The 23,794-nt window shown below is 44.1% G+C and overlaps 2 non-coding genes across 2 annotated transcripts; one reads left to right on the forward strand and one right to left on the reverse strand.

Moving 5' to 3' along the window:
* The first annotated feature begins 4,756 nt into the window (after positions 1-4,756).
* LOC129083996 (small nucleolar RNA SNORA57) lies at positions 4,757-4,906 on the forward strand. Its single transcript, XR_008530559.1, has one exon. It is a non-coding gene; the product is annotated as a small nucleolar RNA SNORA57 (small nucleolar RNA).
* A 17,978-nt stretch (positions 4,907-22,884) lies between these two features.
* On the reverse strand, positions 22,885-23,299 carry LOC129083954 (small Cajal body-specific RNA 2). The gene has a single exon (XR_008530525.1). It is a non-coding gene; the product is annotated as a small Cajal body-specific RNA 2 (non-coding RNA).
* Positions 23,300-23,794: the final 495 nt, after the last annotated feature.

The following is a 23,794-nucleotide window of genomic DNA, read 5'->3' on the forward strand; positions in this document are numbered from 1 at the left end:
GATCCCAGGAAGCAGCAGTGAGGGCACTGGGAGAGTGAGATAGGGAAGGGAGAAAAGACTGCAAAGTGGGTAAGTGTTTTGAACTGGTCAAATGCTATGAGCATTAAAGCTGTGCCTTGCTGGGAGTTCTTGGAGGAACTGTGTAGCACGCACCTTAGAACTGACTCACCAAAGAATGGGAGGCAAGGGCGATCGCCCATCAATTCCCATCTCCCATTAGCTGAGGGTTGTCCCAGGTGCATTGACTCCACCTCACCTCCAGGATGCATGGCTCCCCTTGGGCAATAAGCAGAGTGACATCTCCATGCATCCTGAGGTGTGATGTTTACCTCTCACACCTTGGCTGAAATCAGGTGGGCCCACAGAAGGTGGTACAGTACAAGGCTCCATCAGCTCCTGCTTTCACTTCTCTATTGATTCCTCTCTTATCTACGCTCCAGGTAACTGGGTTCATTCCCAGCCCAGCAGCTCGATATTTGATCATGTAAATATCCACCCCAGTCCCTGATTTTGAATGTTTCAGTGGACTCCCTTTTCTCTTGGGATAAAGACAGAATTACTTAAAAGGACCTGCATGGTCCTTTGTGGTCCAGCACCTGTCCACTTCTCCAGCCTCATGTTGTACCCAACACCCTCCTTGCTCTCTGCACTCCAGCTATACTGGCCTTTTTTTAAAAAAAATCTGTTTATTTATTTTTAGAGAGGGGAAAGGAGGGAGAGAAACATTGATTGGTTGCCTCTCAACTGGGGACCTGGCCCGCAACCCAGGCATATGCCCTTATTGGGAAAAAAGTCAATGAGCTTTTAGTTCACAGAGTCCACTCAGTCCACAAAGCCACACCAGCCAGGGGTACACTGGCCTTTTTGCAAATCCTCACCCTTACCATGTGCTCATCCTGCTTCAGGACCTTTGCTTATGCCCCAGTCTTTGCACATGTCCCAATCTCTGGCCCAGTTAACTCCTCCTTGTCTTTGAGGTCTCATCTCAATGGTCACTTCCTCCAGGAAGCCTTCCTGTACCTTTTGCAATGGTTGCGATTTTAGGTTCATCTGTGACATCTTTTGATTAATGTGCATCCTCCACTGGGCCATAAGCTCCAGGAAGGTAGGGACTGTGTCTATTTCTGCTTATTCCTATTTCCCTAGTACAAATTTTACAAATCCTAGTGCCTGCCATACAATGGGTAGTCAATAAATCTTTGTTCAATGACTGTGTGAGGCCCTTCCTGACTTCTCCAGGTTTCCATCCTCCCCACCATCGCCTGCAGGGCTCAGATTTAGCCTTGCTGCTGGCCTTCCTTAGAGAGTCTCAATGGCAAGGCATGCTTCTTAAACTCCAAATTTGCTGTTAGTGCAACACAAGCTGCCTAGGTTATATAGGTACACAAACTTAAGTCCCAGTTTTGTCTTTCAGTGGCTGAGTGACATTGGCAGGGGCCCGCCCCTTTGCACACGGCTTCTTCAGCTATGAGACAGAGGTGGAACTCTGCTCCGGGGCTGTGTAAAGGCTCCGGAGGCCCATGGCTTCCACCCACTGCATGCCACTTCCCTTCCAGCCTCTTGCTCCATCTTCTGTGCCTAGGACTTCAGCTGCAGAGAGAAACACAGAGGGGTGGTAGGGCTTGGGGGATGTGCTTGGTGGTCCGAAGAGGCTGGGTTTTCACCATGCTCTCTTTTCATGCCCTCTCCATGGCTATTGATTGCTGCAAAAACCTGCAATTTTTGGCTTCTAAAAAAAAGTCAATACTCTATTAGCTTACACCTTTTGTCGGCCATCTAACACAGGCCACTGTGGGGGATGCTCGCTGGGGCCGTGGGACCAGAACCAAGCCTGGCTCTTGCGGAAGCTGCCAGTCCCTGGGTCATGACAGCTGATGAGTGCTGAGTCCTGAGATGCTTGTGAAGTTTTGTCTGGCTCCCCCTGGCCAAGAACTCTAGCCAACAACGAAGCGATAGCTATGGAAGGAAACCTTTGAAGGAATTTGGTTCATTCAACAAATACCGATAGATTTTCTACCCAGAAGGGGAGTGGCTTTGGTGTGAGACAAGTGCAGATTTGGATCCTGGATCATATCTGCTCTGCTGGGTACCTTTGTGTTCCTGCTCTGGGCCTGGCATGCACTAAGTAGGTGCCTGCTGAATACATGATGAAGATGGAATGTATTTTGCAGTGATTGGCAAGGAACATTGTTTCTCAACTTCAGCTCTTCATTTCAGAGATGGGCATAATAATAGCCTGTTTCCATGGGGTTATGAGGAGATGCTGCAAATACCACGCAGAGCTGGCGCACCACAGATCTTCTATAAGCGGTGGCTCTGCCGATGACAGGGATTTGAAAGCTGCCCTGCCTGGCAGCCGAAAAACTATTTCCATATGGAATTGTCTTATACCTGCACCTCACCCCTTCTGCAGCCAGTAATCCAAATCGTTATTTCTCTTCCCTAATTATATTCATTTGCTTTTCTTTTCTTTTTTTTTTTTTGTTACATAAGCTGAGATATTATTGTTGGCTTTGAAGGTTGAATTCTCTTCTAATTATAAGACAAATGCCTCTTTCTTTCTTCCATTAGTCCTAATGGAAATAAGCTGCATAAATCTCCCAGCCTTGGGGTAAATCCCTAGGCCTCCAGTGGCATTGCTGCATGCAGGCTTTGAAAGCAAGTGGGTGGGCGGCCCTCACTGGGTGGAGGTCAGTGTTGCGGTTTTGGAGATGGGGAGACCTGATTTTTTGAAAAAAATTTTATCGTCCAGTTACAGTTGTCCCCATTTCTCCCCCATTACTCTCCCCTGCCCTGCCCACCCCCTCTCCCACATTTGGGGAGACCTGATTTTGAATCCAATAATGAGCTGTATGACCTGGGGCAGCCACCTCACTTCCTGGTGTTAGTTTCTTCATCTGCAAAATGGGTCTAGTGATATTTACCTGGTGGTGTTAGCGTGTGGTTTCACACTGTTCTAAGATTATGGGTCATGAAGATGTATTCTCTTGATAGGACGGCACCTTCCCTTCTTAGCCCACCTGTCACAGGCTGCTTTCCTGTGATGTCACACACCTGGAGAGGGTGGCTCTTCTGGATGTTCAGTTGTGTCCTGTGCAGTCTGCTATTAGGACTGCGAGGAGGAGACAAACAATTGTATGACACTATTTTCCTAGATCCCCTTCCCCCAAGGTGTTTGGATGGATAGATACGGGTGGTGATTTCTGGATTGACTCGGATCTGTAGGCTTTCTCTATCACTTTCCCTAGGTGTCTCGCCAAGGACATCTTTTTTATGCCATAACAATTGTTCCAGAAGAGAAGCCAGCCCTTCAAAGACACAACTGAGAAATGGCTGCATGGGACCAAGAGCTCATTCCTCATCTTTGTCCTCCCAACAAAGCACAGAAAGGAGAGAAGGCTCAGCTCTGCAGCAGAGCAGAAGGAGAAGGAGGGGCGGTGGGCATGGCCGGCATGGTGGGCGTGGAGGAAGAGAGTGATCTGGTAATTCCTACCTTCTACAAGTTAACTGTAAGACCACAGGGGTGCTGAGTAATTTCTCCACACATAAGTTTTTCATCTGCAGCCCTCTGGAAGATATCAGGCCCTGACCACATCTCCAGATCTTGAAAGAGAGGCAGGGGGAGTGAGGAGATCTCAATCACCAGGCAGAGCCCAGGGGAGTTTTGACATCTTGGCTCTGTGGCCCCTCACCTGCAATGCCATGCCACAGTCTCTGTGGAGGGAATACTGGCTATTGCAGGATTCCAGCCACTGCCTTCTGAGTGTGACCTGCAAGTCCTCTCCATCATCCAGGCCTCCAGAATAGCCAGAGGACAGAGGTGGGCAGGAATGGGCAGAGGGGACTGGGGAGGAGGGTGCTTATCCCTCCAAAGTCTTGTCCTTAGTGCTTTACAGAGGTGCCCTCAGGGATGGAGGAGGCTGATGCCTCTGGAGGCCCACGGTGACCTGCTCCAGGCTCAGGCTCTAAGGTGTGCGCCTGCCATAGTCTCCACTTTGCAGCTCGATGTCCTGGTTGGTGCCTTATCCTGGGGTATGAAGATAGTGTGTGTATAAACAAAAAGGAGAGAGAGGAGGGAGAGAATGATCTACAGAGGTGTCAAGAGAGAATAAAGAACTCAATTAAAAGGTGAGCAGAAGATCAGAATAGATGCTTCTCCAAGGACATACAGGTGGCCAATAGACAAATGAAAAAATGCTCAAGGTCACTAATCATCAGAGAAATGCAAATCAAAATCACAATGAGATATAATCTCCCACCTGTCAGAATGCCTGTCATCAATAAATCAACCAAGAACTAGTGCTGGCGAGGATGTGGAGAAACGGGAACCCTGTGCACTGTTGGTGGGAATGTAGACTGGAGACACTACCGTGGAAAACAGTATGGAGGTACCTCAAAAAACTAAAAATGGAACTTCTTATGATCCAGTAATTTCACTTCTGGGAATATATCCAAAGAAGCCCAAAACACTAATTGAAAAGACTATATACGCCCCTGTGTTCCTTGCAGCATTATTTACAATAGCCAAGAGAGGGAAGCAATCCAAGTGCCCATCAATAGATGAGTGGATAGAAAAGCTGTGGTACATATACACAGTGGAATACTACTGGGCCATAAAAAAATAAATCTTATCTTTTGTGACAGCATGAATGGACCTAGAGGGTATTATGCTAAGTGAACTAAGCCAGATGGAGAAAGACAAATAACATATGATTTCACTTATGAGTATATGTGGAATCTTAATAAAATAAACAATCCTTCTTTTCCTGGGGGAGGCTGGGCATGAGGTACCGGTACCAGGAATGTACAGAGGCAGAAAGAAAGGGCTCCTGAGCCTCTCAGTATCATGTCTTTGGTGCTAATGGTTTCTAGTTCACCAGTTCTATTCCCAAACACTCAAAGAAAAAAAAAAGAACAAAATAAACAAACAAAATAGAATAGACTCATAGATACAGAGAACGGATGGAGAGTTGACAGAGGGGACGTGGTTAGGGGGCTGGGTGAAAAAGGTGAAGGGATTAAGCAGTATAAATTGGTAGTTACATAATAGTCACAGGGATGTAAACTACAGCATAAGGAATATAGTCAGTAATATCGTAATAACTATGTGTTGTGCCAGGTAGATATTAAAATTATTAGAGGGACCATTCTGTCAAGTACACGATTATCTAATCACTATACTGTACACTTGAAACTGTACAGTTACAGAATAATATTGAATGTAAACTATAATTGAAAAATAGTAATTTATAAAAAGAAAAAAAGAGTAGGAGTGAAGAAATGAGGAGAAAATGATAAAAGGAGGAAGGTGAAGGAAGGGAACTGAGAAAATAGAGAAAAAACATTCCTTTCTTTGCTGTGTTTCTCCCCTGCCTCTTACCAAAAAAGAGGAACCTTCACTGTGTCCCACACTCTGGACTATTTGTCGGCTACACACCTGGCCTTTCAGCTTGCACTGGAGGGAGTGTGGGTGATGGAACCTGGTCATTGCTCTTCTGTTCAGAAAGCTGGACACTGCAGGCTCATGTGGAAATGAATCCGCTGGGCTCAAAGCCATGCAATGAGCAGCCCAGCAACCTGGGCTAGGACGCTGGCTTAGGACCACAGCAGCCTCCTGGGCTTAGTTTTTGGGTCATAGAGCCAGGGGAGGAAAAGGCAGGGCTGAACAGCGGGCATCATTCTCAGTGGCTGCACCATTCAAGCCCCGCTGACCTTTCCTGCAGCCCCTGGGAGAGGAAGTAAAAATCTAATGATGCCAGAGTCTTGTTGGGGTTTGGGATATGAACCTTCCATATCCTGTTCCCGGGCTGCAGAAGCCTGTGCCAGATCAGAACATGGCCTTTAACTGGCCTGGTATGGAAGCCAGCAGCCCTGGAAGAAATACAGCTGCCTTCACCTCGAGCAGGCTTCGAGGCCGGGAGCCAGTCCAGTGCTGAGGGAAGAGCAGGATCTAGAGTCAGGCACAGTGGCGGCACTTTGTAGCTCTGTGTGTCCATTAACCTCTCCAAGTCCCTGTTTCCTCATTTGTCAGATGGATCATAGTAAAACTGCATTTGCCAACACTTATGGAGTACTTACTGTTCCAAATGCATTAGGGTGTAATCTCTAATTTATCCTCATAACAGAATATTCTGGTTTTCCATTTCTGGGAAACTTGGTGGTTTAAAAAGCCAATTGATCATTATCCCTCCCACTTCTGTGGCTTGGTTGGGCTCAGCTGGGCACTTCCGGCTTGGCATCGCCCATGCAGTGGTGGTTCAGGTGCAGAGGGGCTGGAATCATCCAAAGGCCAGACGGACTCCTCGGTGCTCCTGGCCTCTGTGGGGTCTCAGCCTTCAGGACCCCCTCCCCATGACTTGGGCTTCTCATAGTGTGTGGAGGTGTATTCGTTTTTGTTGTTGCTGTAAAAATGACAGCAAATTTAGCAGCTTAAAAAGTATCCTTTAATTATGTGGCAGTTCAGAAGGCCAGAAGTCCAGGTGTGGTGTGACTCAATGAGTATTTTGCTTAGAGTCTCACAAGGCCAAAATCGGATGTTCTCGGAGGAATGAATGAATGAGTGAGTGAATACATGAGTATTTAGTTCCAACTGCCTGCTGAGAATGGCTGTTCCTTGGCAAATAGGAGCATTAATTTGATGGCTATTTTGACCCCACGTGTCTTTGGTTTAGTTACCTAGGTTGCTGATTTATTAGCAGAGATCCACAATGTCTAATCTTTTTTTTTTTCCTACTTTGAACTAGCCTGGTGCTTTGAAACAACTTTGGCAGTATTTCTTTTTATATGTATTTTGGTTCCTTGGATACATTTTCCAAAATGTTGGTTGTTTCATTAATGTCTCAGTGGAGTAATCGTAATCATAAAGACAGATATCATTTATGGAGGTTCTGCTGTGTGCTAAGTGCTTCAGATTGATCATCTCATTTAATTTCTTTAACAGTCCTGTGCGGGAGCATAAGGATCCCAATAGTAATAATAATAATAATGACAACAACAATATTGGCAGTAACAACAATAGCTAATATTTATTGAGGGTAAGTGCTGGCTACTGTGCCCTATGCTGTATGCACTATGATTATCCTCTGCCTGCATACCTTTAAGGGTGTTTGGGTTGAATCCCTGAAACTTCTCAGTGCTCTTGCCCTCCCAAAGGGAAGGGCGGTGTTTTGCGGAAAGAGAGCAGGCCCATCCTCCTTTCCTTTTCCCGGAGGGCTGGAGAAGGCCCGTCGCCCCTGTGCCTGAGACTGAAAGGTGAAAAGAAGGCCCAGCCAGTCCTGGAGGGCAGCCCCTGGGTAGTGCCCACGCTGATCAGAGGTTGCCCAGGCTCAGGAGTAGATTGCTCAGAATTTCTAATACAAGCCAAATGGTCTTGACACAGTGATTATTGTGCTCTCCTGTCTTAGGACTGGAGGCAATGTGGGGGCTTTTGGGAAAGATGCTTTTTTTGGTTTCCTTCATTCACAGATCCTGCCATGCCCTGCCCCCAGTTCTGCTGTCCCCCAAGAAAACAGCAGGTCGAAGACTGCCTTCTACCCCTTCCAATCCTAAGGTGATACTTGGGCATAGTTTTGGGGTGGGGGAAGGGTTATTTCCTCCCTCCTTTCCCCATTCCATTCCATTTAACGACAAAGTACTCTTGCTTCAACACTAACTTTTGAACAATAAAAGACAGAGAGAAACTGCTAATGTCTCTATCCTATGATGATTTTTACGATTATTCTTTCTATTTCTCTGCCTTACCTCCCAATCTTAGCTCAGGTAATAAGAAAACCCAACTTGTGTTGAGCACATCCTGTTTACCCCCAGAAAGGCAGACAGATCCTGGAGCCTGGCTGAGTGTGGATCCTGGCTCTGTTGCTTAGTAGCTGTGGGACTCTTGGCAAGTTACTGGTCCTTTCTGTGCCTCAGTTTCCTCATAAGTAATGCGAAGTAACAACATCACCAACCTAATGGTTGTTATGAAGATGAAATGAGATGAGAAAGCAAAGCTTGAGCCTGGCAGCTGGGAGGGAGCCAATGTTCATGGATGGTGGCTCATGGTACTTGGTAGCTCTTGTCCTCTCACTTAAGCCTCTCCTCACTTCCACAGGGTTGCCCTGCCCCACTGAGTCAGCTCCACCTTGTCCTTCGACTCTCACTTCAAAGAGGACTTCTCGTGGAAGCCCTCCCTGTCCCTCTAGTCTCGGCTGCCCTCTTTGTTAGGGCCCCTCATTCATCTTCTCTCTCTTCTGCACATGCCATTTTGCAAGGTTACACTCTTTGGTGCAACTATCTAATTAATACCTGTCTTCTCTTTTGGACTGTAAGCTTCAGGAGCAGGGCTTGTATCCTCTTTTGTTCCCACTGTAGCCTCAGAGCCTAGCTCAGCCTCTACCTGGAGTTGTGTCCCTCCTTGAACTTCCATGAGCATGGTGGCCATGAACTCTTAATGAACCCACTGGTTCTTTCTGAGCTTAGAGAATTATCACTGGGTGTATCTGCTGTCTCTGAAAACAGTGACTCCCCTAACCCACCTCTCACTGCTGGTTCTATTTCCTCTGGGTAAGGGATCTCCCCAGGTAGGAGGGGATGCTGACTTTGCTGGGACTGCATTGGATGGCAATCAGGCTTCATTGTCTGGGCTTCTGCAGCATGCACATCTGGGAAGATGGGTTGAAGTTGATGACTTGTTGCAGCTGACTGCAGAGGGTATGAAGTGAGCCTGCTCTCCATTCTGAGATGGGGAGCATAATCTCAGGCCCAGTTAGAGACCAAAGGCAGAATCTCAGATACTTGGGGAAAAGAGAGGGAGAAGAGATGCATTTCCCTTGCTACTGATGCCAGCTTCTTGTCAATTGCAGGACAGAGTCTCAAATGATGAAAGACTCCTGGGTGGGCTTACTCCTTTCCTCCAGTCCTGGGAGATTGGGATAATTGGCGAAGGTTCCGTAGATTCTATGATACCCCTGAGACAGACTTGCCAGGGATCATCTCTGCTTAATGACTGACAATAAAGATGTCAGTTGGAACCAAATGTATATTACCCCTTTGGTCAATTTCATTTGCAAGATCTAGTTCTGCAGTCCCCTTGGTATCACAACACTTCAGTCTTTTAAGGCATTATTAGCTAAATTTTGCAAACTTGGCCTTGGCTGGAGCTCAACAAACCAGAGCTATCCAGGTTTCAGGGGACACATTCATCTTGGCTCCTTTTGGCTAGCCTGAGAGAGAGTCAAGGACCAAGGGTGTGGCCTTGGGAAGAAGACAACTGGGTTTGAATCTTGGCTCTTCCATTTCCGAGCTATGTGGCCTTGGACAGTTGATGTCATCTCTCTGAGCCTCATCTTGCTCACTTGTAAAATGGGGACAATAACATTAAAAGGAGGGGGAAGTGTGGCCAACTGCAACTCTTGATTGAAGGTCACAACTCCTGTCTGACAGCCCTTTTCTTGAAATTCTGTCTCTGGATTCTGGTAATTGCTTCCTCCTTCTCACTCCAGGATTATCTTTCAACAAACTAAGTTCATCTTTACCATCCTCTTGCCCTCCTTGTCCCTTAAGCTCTGGTTTTCTCCTACCTCCCTAACTCTCCTTCAACTTATTGGTATTTTTCTCTGCAGGGCCTCAATTATTGCCATGGTGAGACAATCTCTTTCTCTCAACTCATTGCCCAAGTTATCAGGTGGTAACAGATTTAAATTTGTTCTTTCTCTGTATCCAAGAGTTGTGTAGGATTTTGCATCTGTCTGCATTTTTCTAAGAAAAGGATCCATAGCCTTCTTCCCCCCTCCAACTTCCTCAAACCAAAATATTAAGAATTAGTTAATATTAGATCTCCGTCACTTCCCCCAGAATCTTCTGATCTTACAGATGACTTTTGAATGGCCAAAAGAATGAATCTCTAATGGTGGAATTATTAAAGGGGACTGTACAGACAACCGGGCCTAGAGCAGCCTGTAGCTTGCTCAAATAGCCATATACACACTATGCTTGCCTGACAGCTGTGCTAATGCAGCTTAATGTATAGCAACTGATTTTATTACCCCAAAGTGGGAAAACAAAGCTGAGAGATTCATGTAGGATTATAAAGAGGCTAGATTTACTCTTCTCTAAAACTTTTTCAGAACAAAGGAGAAAGAAAACACTAAAAAAAAACAAACAAAAACCAAAAAAAGACATGCTAAATTACATGGACCAAAGAACAGATAACAAAATAAATCTCGTAACCAAGAAGTTTGGCTGACTGATGTAGGCTGGGGAATAAATGGATAAAGGAAAAGAAAAGGGACATTTCCTCCTTTTTTCTCAGGGTGATCTCATCACTATCTTTAGGAATTGGAGAGCAGAGTGTGCCTGCCTTGTTTCTTAGCAACATCAGGTGGTCCAACATCTGGGGTAGAGTACTTTTTGGGCATGGAATTCTTCCTTTTCCCCTTTTTCTTTCTACCTTTCCCTTCGATTTTATCAACATCATCTCAGATTTACCACTATCCAGCTATGTGACCTTGGGCAAGTGACATAGCCTGCTGACATTTTTTTTCTTTTCTTTTCTTGTTGTTCTATTATATTTGTCTCAATTTTCCCCCCTTTGTTCTCTGCCCAGCCCACTCCCCTTGTCCCGCTCCCACAGTCAATCCTTACCCTGTTGTCCATGTCCATGTGTCATTCATGTATGTTTCTTGACTAGCCCCTTCCCCTCTTTCCACCCTTATCCCCCTCCATCGTCCCCTCTGTTCACTGTCAGTCTGTTCCTTGTTTCTGTGCCTCTAGTTCTATTTTGCTCATGTTTGTTTTGTTCATTAGATTCTTCTTATAGATGAGATCATATGGTATTTGTCTTTCACTGCCTGGGTTATTTCACTTAGCATAATATTCTCCAGTTCCATTCATTCTGTTTCATAGTATTCCACTGTGTAAATGTACCAGTTTTATTATCCACTCATTTACTGATGGGCACTTAGGCTGTTTACAGCCACTTGACTATTGTAAATAGTGCTGCTATGAATATAGGAGTGCATAGGTTCTTTTGAATTGGTGTTTCAGGATTCTTAGGGTATAATTCCACCAGTGGGATCATTGGGTCAAAAGGTAGTTCCACTTTTAGTTTTTTGAGGAAATTCCATACAGTTTTGCACAGTGGCTGCACCAGTCTGCATTCCCACAAACAGTATACTAGGGTTCTCTTTTCTCCACATCCTGGCCAGCACTTGTTTGTTGATTTGTTAATAATGGCCATTCTGACTGGTGTGAGGTGGTATCTCATTGTTGTTTTAATATGCATCTCTCTGATGGCTAGTGATATTGAACATCTTCTCATATGTCTAGGAGTGATCTGTATGTCTTCCTTGGAGAAGGCTCTTTCAGGTCCTTGGCCCATTTTATAACTGGGTTGTTTGTCTTCCTGGTGTTGGGTTGTATGAGTTCTTTATATATTTTGGAGATCAAACCTTTGCCCAATGTATCATTGGCAAATATGTTTTCCCATACAGTTGGTTCCCTTTTCATTTTGATTATGGTTTCTTTAGCTGTACAGAAGCTTTTCAGTTTGATGTAGTCCCATTTGTTTATTTTTTCACTTTATTTCCCCTGCCCTCGGAGATATATCAGCAAAAATGTTGCTATATAAGATATCTGAAATTTTACTGCCTATGTTTTCCTCTAAGACTTTTATGATTTCATAACTTATATTCAAGTCTTTTATCCATCTTGAGTTTCTTCTGGTATATGGTATAAGTTGGTGGTCTAGTTTCATTTTTTTGCATGTACCAGTCTAGATCTCCCAACACCATTTATTGAAGAGGCTATTTTTACTCCATTCTATGCTCCTGCCCCCTTTGTCAAATACTACATGGTTTTACTTCTGGGCTCTCTATTCTGTTCCATTGATCTATGTGTCTGTTATTATACCAGTATGACTGTTTTGATTACAGTGGCCTTGTAGTATAGTTTGATATCAGGTCTTCTGATTGTTCTACTTTGTTCTTCTTTCTCAAGATTGCTGCAGCTCTTTGGGGTCATTTCTAGTTTCATATAAATTTTTGAAATATTTATTCAAGCTCTGTGAAATATGTCATTGGTAGTTTAATAGGAAATGCATTGAATGTATAGATTGCTTTGGGTAGTATGGGCATTTTGATGATGTTAATTTTTCCAGTCCAAGAACACAATATATGCTTCCATTTGTTTGTTTCTTCCTTAATGTCTTTATTCAGTGTTCTGTAGTTTTCCCAAGTACAGGTTAAGTTTATTCCTAAGTACTTTATTTTTCTTGTTGCTATAGTAAATGGGATTTTTTCCTAGTTTCTGATATTACATTGATGGTGTACAAAAATGCCTTCAATATCTGAATTTTGACTTTGTATCCTGCTATTTTGCCAAATGTACTTATTAGGTGAATGGTTTTTTGATGGTGTTTTTAGGGCTTTCTATGTGCACTATCATGTCATCCGCAATTAATGACAAATTTACTTCCTCCTTTCCAATTTGGACGTCTTTTATTTCTTTTTTCTTGTCTGACTGCTGTGGCTAGAGATGTCAATACTATATTGAATAAAAGTGTGAAAATGGACATCCTTGTTTTATTCCTGCTCTTAAGGGGAAAGCTTTTAGTTTTTTTCTCATTGAGTATGATGTTGGCTATAGGTTTATCTATATGGCCTTTATTATGTTGAGGTATGCTCCCTCTATTCCCACTTTGCTGAGTGTTTTTATTATAAATGGGTGCTGGACTTTATCAAATACTTTTCCAGTATCTATTGACATGATCATGTGATTTTTGTCTTTTATTTTGTTTATTTGGTGTAAACCATTTATTGATTTGCAAATATTGTACCTTCCTTGCATCCTTGGGATGAATCCCACTTGATCATGGTGTATGATCTTTTTAATATATTGCTGGATCCAGATTGCTAATATTTCATTGAGGATTTTAGCATCTATGTTCATCAGTGATGTTGATCTGTAGTTTTCTTTCTTTGTTGTGTCTTTACTTGGTTTTGGAATGAGGATAATACTGGCCTTAGAAAGAGCTTGGGAGTCTTGCTACTTCTTGAATTTTTTTCAGACTAGTTTAGGAAGGATAGGAGTTAGTTCTTCTTTAAATATTTGGTAAAATTTGCCTGTGAAGGCATCTGGTCCAGGTTTTTTGTATGCCCGGAGTTTTTTTTATTTTTGCTTCAGCCTCACTAGTTGTGATCAGTCTGTTCAGGTGTGCTGCTTTTTCTTGATTCAATTTTGGAAGATTTATATTTCTAGGAATTTATCCATTTCACCCAGGTTGTCCAATTTCTTGGCATATAGTTGTTCATAGTAATTTCTTATAATCCTTTGTATTTCTGTGGTATTGGTTGTTTCTTTTCCTCTTTCACTTGTGATTTTATTTATTTGGGTCCTCTCTCTATTTGTCTTGATGAGTCTGTTTAAAGGCTTGTCAATTTTGTTTGTCTTTTCAGAGAACCAGCTCCTGAATTTATTGATCCTTTTAAGTTTTTTTTTTAGTCTCTATGTCATTTAATTTTGCTCTAATCTTGATTATTTCCTTCCTTCTACTCACTCTGTGCTTTGTTTGTTGTTGCTTTTCTAGTTCTTATAGATGTAGAGTTAGATTGTTTATTTGAGATTTTTCTATCTTTTTTAGGTAGGCCTGTATTGCTATGAACTTCTATCTCAGGAATGCCTTTGCTGTGTCCCATAGGTTTTGGGCTGTTTTGTGTTCATTTTCATTTGTTTCCAGATTTTTAAAATTTATTCCTTGATCTCACTGTCAACCAATTCATTATTTAACAACATGTTATTCAATCTTCATGTATTTGAATGTTTTTAAGTTTTTTTCTTGAGGTCTGTTAATAGTATCAAGCCATTGTGATCCAAGAAGATGCCTGTATGATTTAAATTTTCCTGGATTTGTTGAGGCTTGTTTTGTGTCCTATCATGTGGTCTATCTTTGAAAATGTTCCACGTGCATTTGAAAAGAATATATATTTTGCTTCTTTGGGGTGGAAGGTTCTGTATATTAATTAAGTCCATTTAATCTAAAATGCTGTTCAATGCCACAATATCTTTGTTGATTTTTTGCTTGGAAGATCTGTCCATTGTTGACAATGCTGTGTTAAAATTCCCTATGATGAGTGTATCGCTGTCAATATCTTTCTTGAAGTCCTCCAAGATTTCCCTTATATATTTAGGTGCTCCTATGTTGGGTGCATATATGTTTACAAGGGTTATATCTTCTTGATGAACCATTCCCTTAAGTATTATATAGTGACCTCCTTTGTCTCTTTATGGCCTTTGTTTTGAAGTCTATTTTGTCTGATATAAGTATTTCTACCCCTGCTTTATTTCATGTCCGTTTTCTTGGAATATTATTTTCCTTCCCTTCACTTTTAGTCTGTGTAGATCGTTTGCTCTGAGGTGGGTCTCTTGGAGGCAGCATATGTGCAGGCCATGTTTTCTTACCTATTGAGCTACTTTACATCATTTGATTGGACATTTAATCCATTAACATTTAAAGTTATTGTTAGGTACTTATTCTTTGTTATTTTCCCTCTTTGTATGTGTTTTCCTCTCTCTCACTCTATTTTTCTTTTTTTAATCTTCCTAAAGCTGTCCTCTTAGCATCTCTTGTAATGCTGATTTGGAGGAAATATATTCTGTTAGCCTTTTTTTCTTTTTCCTTTTTTTCTGTTTAGGAAACTCTTTATTTTGCCTTTCATTTTAAATGAGAGCCTTGTTGAGTAGAGTAGTCTTGGTTGGATGCCTTTACTTTTCATTACTTGGAATATTTCTTGCCATTTTTTTCTGGCATGTAGTGTTTCTGTTGAGAAATCAGCTCATAGCCTTATTGGCGCTCCCTTGCATGTTACTAATCTTCTTTGCTGCCTTTAAGATTCTTTCTTTGTCTCTAAATTTTGCCATTTTAACTATGATTTGCCTTGGAGTGGGTCTCTTTGGGTTCACCTTGATTGAGACCCTTTGTGTTTCCTGGACTGTGTGACTTTTTCCCTCATCAAGTTAGGGAAGTTTTCTGTTATTACTTTTTCAAACAGGTTTTCTATCTGCTGTTCCTCTTGTTTTCCCTCTGGTATCCCTATGATATGAATATTATTATGTTTTTTATTGTCCTGTTGCTCCCTTAAATCCTTTGTTCTTTTTTGGTCTTTTTCATTTTGTTGCTCTGTCTGGGAGTTTTTTCTACCTTGTCTGCCAACTCTCTGTTTTTTTGAGATTTTTCTATCTTTTTTTTAGGTAGACGTGTATTGCTATGAACTTCCATCTCAGGAATGCCTTTGCTGTGTCCCATAAGTTTTGGGCTGCTTTGTGTTCATTTTCATTAGTTTCCAGATACTTCTTGATTTCTTCCTTGATATGAAGATCTTTTGCTTCATCTAGCCTGCTTTTAATTCCTTCTAGTGTATTCTTCATTTCAGATATTGTATCCTTCATTTCCTCCTGGCTCTTATTGATCATTTCTGTGTCCTGTTTCACACTGTGTAGGCTGGCAAGAAATATTCAAAGTCATGAATAGCAAGGACCTACATCCAAGATTCCTCTATCCAGCAAAGCTATCATTTAGAATGGAAGGGCAGATAAAGTGCTTCCTGGGTAATGTCAGATTAAAGGAGTTCATCATCACCAAGCCCTTATTATATAAAACATTAAAGGGACTCATCAAAGAAAAAGAAAAAGAAGACCAAAAGCTATGAACAGTAAAATGATAACAAACTCACAACTATCAACAACTGAACCTAAGAAAACCAAAAACAAATACAAAGTAAGCAAACAACCGGAACAGGAACAGAATCACAGAAATGGAGATTAGAGGGGGAGAGGGAGGAGGAAGAATGGGGGAAAAGGCACAGAGAGTAAGAAGCATAAATGGTAGATACAAAATAGACAGGGGGGATGTTAAGAATAGTATAGGAAATGGAGAAGCCAAAGAACTTCTATGTATGACCCATGGGCATGAACTAGTTTGGGGGGGATGCTGATGGGACATGGGTGCAGGGCAGAAGGGAACAAAGGGGAGAAAAAAATGGGACAACTGTAATAACAATCCATAAAATATATTAAAAATAAAGTAAAAAAAGGAAAGGGCAGGAGGAAGGCAAAATGGAGAAAGAGAGGGGAATGGTAAAATTCGAGATTTGAAATACAAAAATAGTGAAGATCTAGGAATTAAATTGAAGAAATGCAATAACAACCATCATACCAACAACCAACAAGCAAAGACTCATAGAAGTGGAGGGAGAATAAGGGTATTTTAAGAACAGGAAGAAGAATGTGAGATGACTAATGACAAGAAAAATGGTTTTGAGAAGCTGGAAGGGGGAGAAATAGTAAAAGAGCAGAATAGAAATAAGTTGTAGTCAGAAATAAAATAAAATTTAAAACAAAAATAAGAGGAAAGAAGAAGGTAAAATGGAATAAGAGAAGGGAGGAGCAAAATATGATATTTTAAATAAACTAAAATAAAAAACTATTGAAATAATAGGCACAAACCTGAAGGAAAAGACATAAATGTTAACAAGCTATGCAGGACAGAAAATTATACAAATCATGAAGAAGACCGTGGTGGAATTTGTCTCAGTAGAATCCACTGTATACCATTGTCTTCTTTCTGGATCTGTCCCAGGTAAGGTCAGATGGTCTCCTAGCCTGGACCTAGGCAGCCTGTTTGAGACTACAAGCAATCCACTGTCTGTGGCTGTCTCCTTCTGATTTGGCTGGCCCCCACTGTTCTGCCCTGCTGGCTTCCCATCAGCCCAGGGCCCAGGAATGGTTCACTTAATGACCTGAAAAGACATCTAGTACCTTCTCCCCCTGCCTCCAGAGGGGGCCTCTGGTGTGATAGAAGCGGGGGCTGGGAACCCTGGGTCACCCCTGCGGGGGCGGGCGCTGTTCAGTTTACAGGGAAGATGCTGGGAGTGTTTCTCTGCCCCCTTCTGCATGACTTGGTCTGTCCCAGAATCTTTCCAACAACATATGGTTTCTGGTGAATTAGCTGTCTGTTTCCTGTGAGGGGGCAATCTGTGTAAAAGGAGAGCTCTTTCTTACTTGCACAGACAGCAGCTCAATCTTGGTGCAGAGGCTGGGCGGGGCGCTGAACATCCCTTGTGCCTGTCTCTAATCTCTCTGCTCTGCTGGTTTCAGTGGATCAGGGCCTGAGGAATAGTAGCTGGTGATGCCTGGTAGAAAGGGCCTTTTCAGAACTTTTAGCTTTCTCCTGTGGATATGCTCTCAGCAGGGAACTCCTGAGCCTGGCCTCACTGATCTGCAGAGCCTTTAATCATGCAGGTTGAGGTTGGGCCTGCCTGCCTGCCTGCCTGTGAGGGGACCTGCCTGGCTGCAGAAAATGTCAGGCATTTAGTTCCTGGCCATCCAGTCCCCAGCTTGCCACTCTCGCTGGAGACCTGGGCCTGAGGTCCCCACTCTGCACAACCCCCTGCTCACCAGCCATGCTGGGTAGGGTCCCACAGTCCCTTCAGCATGACTCTGTCCCTCTCAGTTCTTTGTTGGAAGAGCTGCTGCATGCATGTGCAAATGCACACAAGCACAGGGTCCCTGCTGAGTCTGGAATCTCACCTCAGCTCCTCTTTTAAAAGAGTTTCTGTGTGGCTCCCTCACTGCAGCACTGAGCCCTGGGGAGCTTGCTCTCCAAGCGTTTTCCCTCCCCAAAAGGCATGAAGGCTCTCTCGATCAGGGCTGGCCACAGCCTGCCAGAGCCTCTGACAGATTTAGATGAAGTTTCTCTCTAGAACGCTCCTGGATGGCATTGGGAAGGGTGCAGCAGCGATACTGTAACACAGGGTGGTGGCAGTGTGCTCTTGTAGCCCCCTCCAGTGATTCTCAGCCTTGCGTGGGCTTGCTCCTACCACGCTGCTTCTGCAGCCAGAACCACTCTGGCCATCTTGTTACAGAAACTTCCCCCCATCCCGGGGCGGGGGCGTCTTTCTGTTTTATGGTTCTTTGCATGCTGTCGGTAGGAACTGTGGCTTTTAATGCCAGAATTTGGTAAAAAGGAAAGGAATTATTTAATGAAAAGTTATACAGCCCTAGCTGGTGTGGCCCAGTGGATTGAATGCTGGCCTGCAAACCAAAGAGTTGCTGGTTCGATTCCCTGTGTAGGGTATGTGCCTGGGTTGCAGGCCAGGTCTCCAGCAGGGGGCATGCGAGATGCAACCACACACTGATGTTTCTCTCCTTCTCTTTCCCCCTTCCTTCCCCTCTCTAAAAATAAATAAATAAAATCTTTAAAAAAAAAGGAAAAAAGTTATACAGGTTTAGAGTAATGGTGGAGTGTCGCCATTAAATCCCAAAGTCCCTTTAAAACAGCCACAAATACACATACACAGTCCTGCCTCCTTCTGCCAAACCAGGCCAGTCATGGGTACCATATTTCACGAAAAGAAAATAGAAATCCATAGCTCGGCTAGGCTCCCGTTCGTAATCCAAAACTGCATCTTCATGGTGGGCTGGGGAATTCTTTTGCATCTTTTCAAACAGCCTGGCCAAGAGAGAGAGCTCCGCCTGGCCCCTACATCCTGCTTTCCTGCTTTCTAAGCCATGTGGTCAAAAGAGTTCCCTCTCTGCTCCCAATACTGCATGGTTAAGCCCCAGCATGGCTGCTGCATCTGGGTTTAAATCCTGGCATGGATCTTCTTCCATAACCCCATTTCTGACTGCTCCCACATCGGGTTACACCTGCCAGTAGTTTGTTTTCTGCTGCTTTTCTCGGCTGCCATTGTTAATCTGGGCAAGCATGGCCCCAGGATGCAGGAGCCGCCTACAAGCTGCTCTCGTGGGCGTAGGAAGCCCCTTTGCTACATTACATCATGGATTAGAGTCACGTCCATCTCCCTAACTCCTAGCACAGGCACAGCTTTTTAACGTTATTAAAACACTGGCCAAGTTCTTCAGATACACAAAGTAGCTCTCAATGGCCCCGCTTTGCTTCCCTCATCCCCCAAGTAATAGCTATGGGAGTTTCCTCCATTTTGGGGGCACCTTCAGCTCAACATCCTGTTACAACCTCTCTTTGCCCCCAGAGCCTGTGGCCCTTGAGCTGAACCACAGCCTCCTCAGTCTCATTATGCCCTGTTTGTGGTTCCTGTGGCACCCGGGATCAGGGAGGCAACAGTCCCTTCCCCAGTAAGTATTGTAGTCCCTGGGTCCTGGCTCCTGGCCATGTGAGTGCGCAGCCTTGCTGGGGGGAGGACACAGAGACACATCTGGGTGCTGAGGTGTGGGCCCTCCGGAGGCTTCTTCCCAGGGATATTTGGGGCTCCCACCCCAAATCTGTGCAGCCAGAAGTGCCACAATGGGCAGCGGTGATGGCAGCTGCTCCACTAGGAGAGCCTGGGCCGTCTGCTCCCAAGTGCCCTGCAGGTGGGCATGCACCCCTCACACTTGTCCACGTACGAAATCACTCACACATGCTCTCACTCATTCTCAGCTTAATTTTTGAGTTGATAGGTCTGTGGTTTAGCTACAAAACCAGTCCAGATCTGGGAGGAAGCGGACAGAGCTTCTGCAGCCATCTGCTGACATTTAATTTCCTTGTTCCTGGAGCGGTTGTGGGGCTTGCATGAACTGATAAAGCCATTAATGCAGTGTCTAGTTCTCCTACTTTCCCCTTGCAACAAAATTAGCCAGCCCCTAATGCATCTAATTAATAAATGTGCATTTTAAAGATACTGACAAGGAGCTGCGGCTCCTTTTATTGCCTACGGGAGGGAACCTGGACGCAAAGTGGCTGACATAGCCTGTTGTTAAGTGTTAATACGGGATCCTCATCCTTGTTTTAAGGTGTGGAGGAGGCAGGGGTAGTTTTGAAATGCAAATGTGCATTGTGTTGCCATGACAAAGATGTTGCAAGGAAATAGAAAAATCATAGAATTTCAGAGCTGAAAAGATTTTCAAACAAAATAACTCCATTTTCTAAGCACAAATTGGGACAGAAGGTCAGAAGGGTACAAGTGCTCTTATGGAGACAGCAGAGCAAAGCCATAGTATCTAGAGTTTAAAATGTTTTCTTTTAAACCTCTTAGCATATCTGAAATTAGTATTTTTGTGCATTTAATGTACTTTTTGTTTTAAGTTGGGAAAAGCTGTTATTATAACCAACGTGCATCTTACAGACAATGGTATCTTAAAATCAAGCAAATGTTGTTTTGAAATCAGAGCTGACACTGCCTGAATCAATGATCTGTCCAACAGGAGACTTCCTGGTTCTCTTCTGCACTATGAAGCGGTAGACCAGTTTCCACTAAGTGTCCTGGCGCTGCTATGGCAGCAGATGATGGCGCCCTGCAGATCCCGCGGCATCTACTTCCATGTGCCTCCATCGTCTTGTGCTTCTGTTGTTACTGAACAGAGCCTGCTGCCCCATGTGCATAGGAGCCAAAATGATGACGCTGGCCTTTGAGCAAAGAAAGAGCTTTCTATTTAATGCTGAGTATATTTGCAGAAGACAGGAGGCACTGTTGACGGGACAGACCTGATTCTTCTTGCTGACACATGTGAAGAATTACATGTCAGCAAATTGTCCTTCAGAAGAAAACAGAAGTCCGGAGCTTGCCTAGACAGGCCTCTTGTGGTTCCCGGCACCATCAGCTGTGTTGCTGCAATTTCCAGTTCTTAATCCAAAACCACATGGCACCTTCTCATGGCCCACTAACAAGAGTCCGTTCTCCCCTTTCCTTCCCGCATGGTCTTCGCATTGTTCCCCCATGGAATGGAGCAAACCATCTCCAAGCTCTCATGCACATGCGCTGTAACCGGGGGAGCTGCCTGCATGGCTGCTACATCTTGTTTTCCTGCGTCACAAAACTGCGTGGTCAAAAGCCTCTAGCGTGGTTGCCGTGCTTGAGTCCCAACCCCAGCACAAATCCCACTCCCCACCAACCTCATCTCCAACTCCTTTGACCCAGGGGAGCTGCTTGCCCAGTTACATCCTCGGTTAAACTTATGCAAACCTTCCTTGTTAGCCTTCTGATATGCAAAATAACCATCCTTGCATATGATGAATGAAGCTATCCTCCTGTTATTGACATGCAAAGTAACTTTCAAGGGCCCTGCACCCTGTCTCCCATTCCCCATGGCAGCCAGCTTGGGCAGGGGAGAGAATATCCTATATTTTTCTTGGACGCCCCAATTTCTGTACCTCATTACAAATCCCCTTTGGGGGGCCCTGACTGTACCCTGTTACAGCACTGCTTGAATCTGTCTCTCTGGTCTGGGGTCTGGGCAAGTTTTAAGGGTTAAGGAAAACAGGGTGCATGAAGTAGTGCTGGTGGGGCCAGTTTTGACTAGAGGGTTTCAGAACTTGGCCAGTTATGGTATAGAGTCAAGAGAAAGCACACAGCAATTCCAATCTGGCAGAGTTGGATTGGTCACTTCTATGTTTGTCCATATTTGCTCCAGGCACCAGATCGTCCTTATTGAAGGACTGCTTGCTTCATAAAGGGCTCCAGTGGCCACACTTCTGTTTCTTGAGTTTCACAGATTGAAGATTCTTGGTTCTGGGGTCATCTTGAAGATGGCACATGTGCAGTGCTGTCTCTGTAAAATAACCCAAAGATTGCATTAATCATCAATCTGCTTTAAGGGAGCAGAATCTATGTTAAGCTGGTCACTGTGATATGGGTGCTGCTTTACTATCCTGAGGTCACTTTGGGCTAACAGCAAAATCTACCTGAGTGTGGGGGAAGGCTGGAAGGTTGGGGAGTGAACAACTCTAAAAGAAGTCCATCAGCCAACAAAACCTGGGAGTTGCTGGGAAATAAGGCTGATTTGTCACCGCTTAGAAGGGAAACTCTGAGGGGCGTTCTGCACTGTCTGCCCAGAGTTTCCCAATGGTATTGTGTCCTAGTTTGCACATGCAGCATCAGGCTTGATAAACCATCCTTGGCTGCCTGCCCTCTCCCTCCTTGTCTCACTTGCCTGCTCCCCCTGCTGATGCATCTGGGATTCCCCTTGCAAATACAGCACTTGCACTAGAATCCTTGTGTGATGGTTCATTTCAGGTGTCAACTTGCCTGGGACTGACTTCTAAGCTGGAACATTGCTGTACTCCTGCCCTCACTGCTCCTGGGTCTTAGGCCTTCATACCCAGACTGGAATCTACACCACGAGCTCTCTGGTTCTCAGGCCTTTGAGTTACGCCACTGGCTTTCTTGAGTTTCCTGCTTGTAGATGGCAGACTGCAGGACTTCTCAGTCTCGGTAATTGTGAGAACCAATACCTTAGAATGAATATGTGTATATCCCATTGGTTCTATGCTCCGGAGAACCCTGACTAAAATACCTTGTCTCAGGGTCTGCTCCTGGGGAACCCAGCCTGAGGCAGCTGGCCACCTATGACTACAATGACATCTCTACTGCAGGGACAGCACTGTGAAAGCCTTTCTCTAGGGGATCTTGTCAATATTGAAATAGCTGGGCAGCTGTGGAGCAGTAGAGGAGGAACTGCCTTTAAAACTAGAGGACTCTGTTCAAATTCTAGCATTACTTTTTGCCTCCTGTATGAGTTGGGGCACTATCTAATCCTGCCAAGCCTCAGTTTCCTCATCTGTTCATTGAAAGAAGGTTTGTTTGTTTTTTCCTCACAAGGCTAGTGTGAGGCTCAAACAACACAACACAACACAACACAACACAAAACAAAACAAAACAATGTCTTTGTATGTGAAAGAACTTTGTGAATTGATGGAGCATGCACAGCATTATTTTATAACTGAGAGGCAGTGTGACCCAGGAGAATAACAGGACTTTGGGGTCAAGCACAGCTTGATTTAGATCCCTGATTTACTGCATCTCATTTGCCTGTTCTTCATCAACTTACATGACCACTTTGTGGCCCATCCCCTCATCCACCAGATGGGTGGAATTTTTTATTTTTATTTTTATTTTTTCAGGTCAGAATCACCTTCATAATTTGGGCCCGGGACAAGCCCGTCCTTGTCTATTTGATCGATTCATTGCATCTGAGGGCCAGGCTTCATAGGACTGGCTCTGAGGCCATGGCTCTGTGGCCTCCCTAGGGGCCTTGCTACATGGCTCCCCGAGGAGGGGGCTTTGCAGGAGAGGAGCTTTTCATTTCTGGTCGGCTGGGCAGGGCTGGGGTCACAGCCCAATCAAGTAAGATCAACATGTGGGGGCAGCAGGGAGAACCACAGGGGGCATGCACTTGCCTTGCACATCCCATACGCGATCACATTCACTCATGCACTCACATACTTGGCTCACACATGCCATCCACGTGACACCATAGCACCCAGGCACAGAAAACAACCACTTCGCCCTCGGCCGCTCTCCCTCCCAAGATGGGTGGAACTTTTTAGGGTACTATGAATATATTAGTTAGGGTACAAAGCTGTAACAAATAGGCACCAAAATACAGTGATTTTAAGTATGTAGAAGTTTATTTTCTCTCGCACAAGAGTCTTAAGGTGAGTGCTTCAAGGCTGGAATCTTTACGAACTCACTTAAAAATACAGGTTTCTTCTACTTTGTCAACATCAGCATGGCAAAAGTGGGCTCCCCAGCAACAGATCCATGGAATGAGGACTAGCAATTCCCTTTAAAGAGGTGACATGGAGGCTTCACATATAACCTCTGTTTATTTCCCATTGACTAGATTTAGTCACATTGTGAAGTCTAGTTGCAAGAGAGTCTGGGAAATGTCATTTCTATCTTTATCCATCTTGCCAAACTTAGGAGGGGGCTCTATTACTAAAAGGAGAAGAAAAGAGACTGAGAAACAACCAGTAATTTCTGCAATAGGAGTAATTTCCACTTCACTGTGTTGTGGTGAAGCTTAA

This window comes from Pteronotus mesoamericanus, unplaced genomic scaffold, assembly GCF_021234165.1.
Source record: "Pteronotus mesoamericanus isolate MK-2021 breed Mesoamerican mustached bat unplaced genomic scaffold, CSHL_Meso_final scaffold_167, whole genome shotgun sequence".
Taxonomy (NCBI): domain Eukaryota; kingdom Metazoa; phylum Chordata; class Mammalia; order Chiroptera; family Mormoopidae; genus Pteronotus; species Pteronotus mesoamericanus.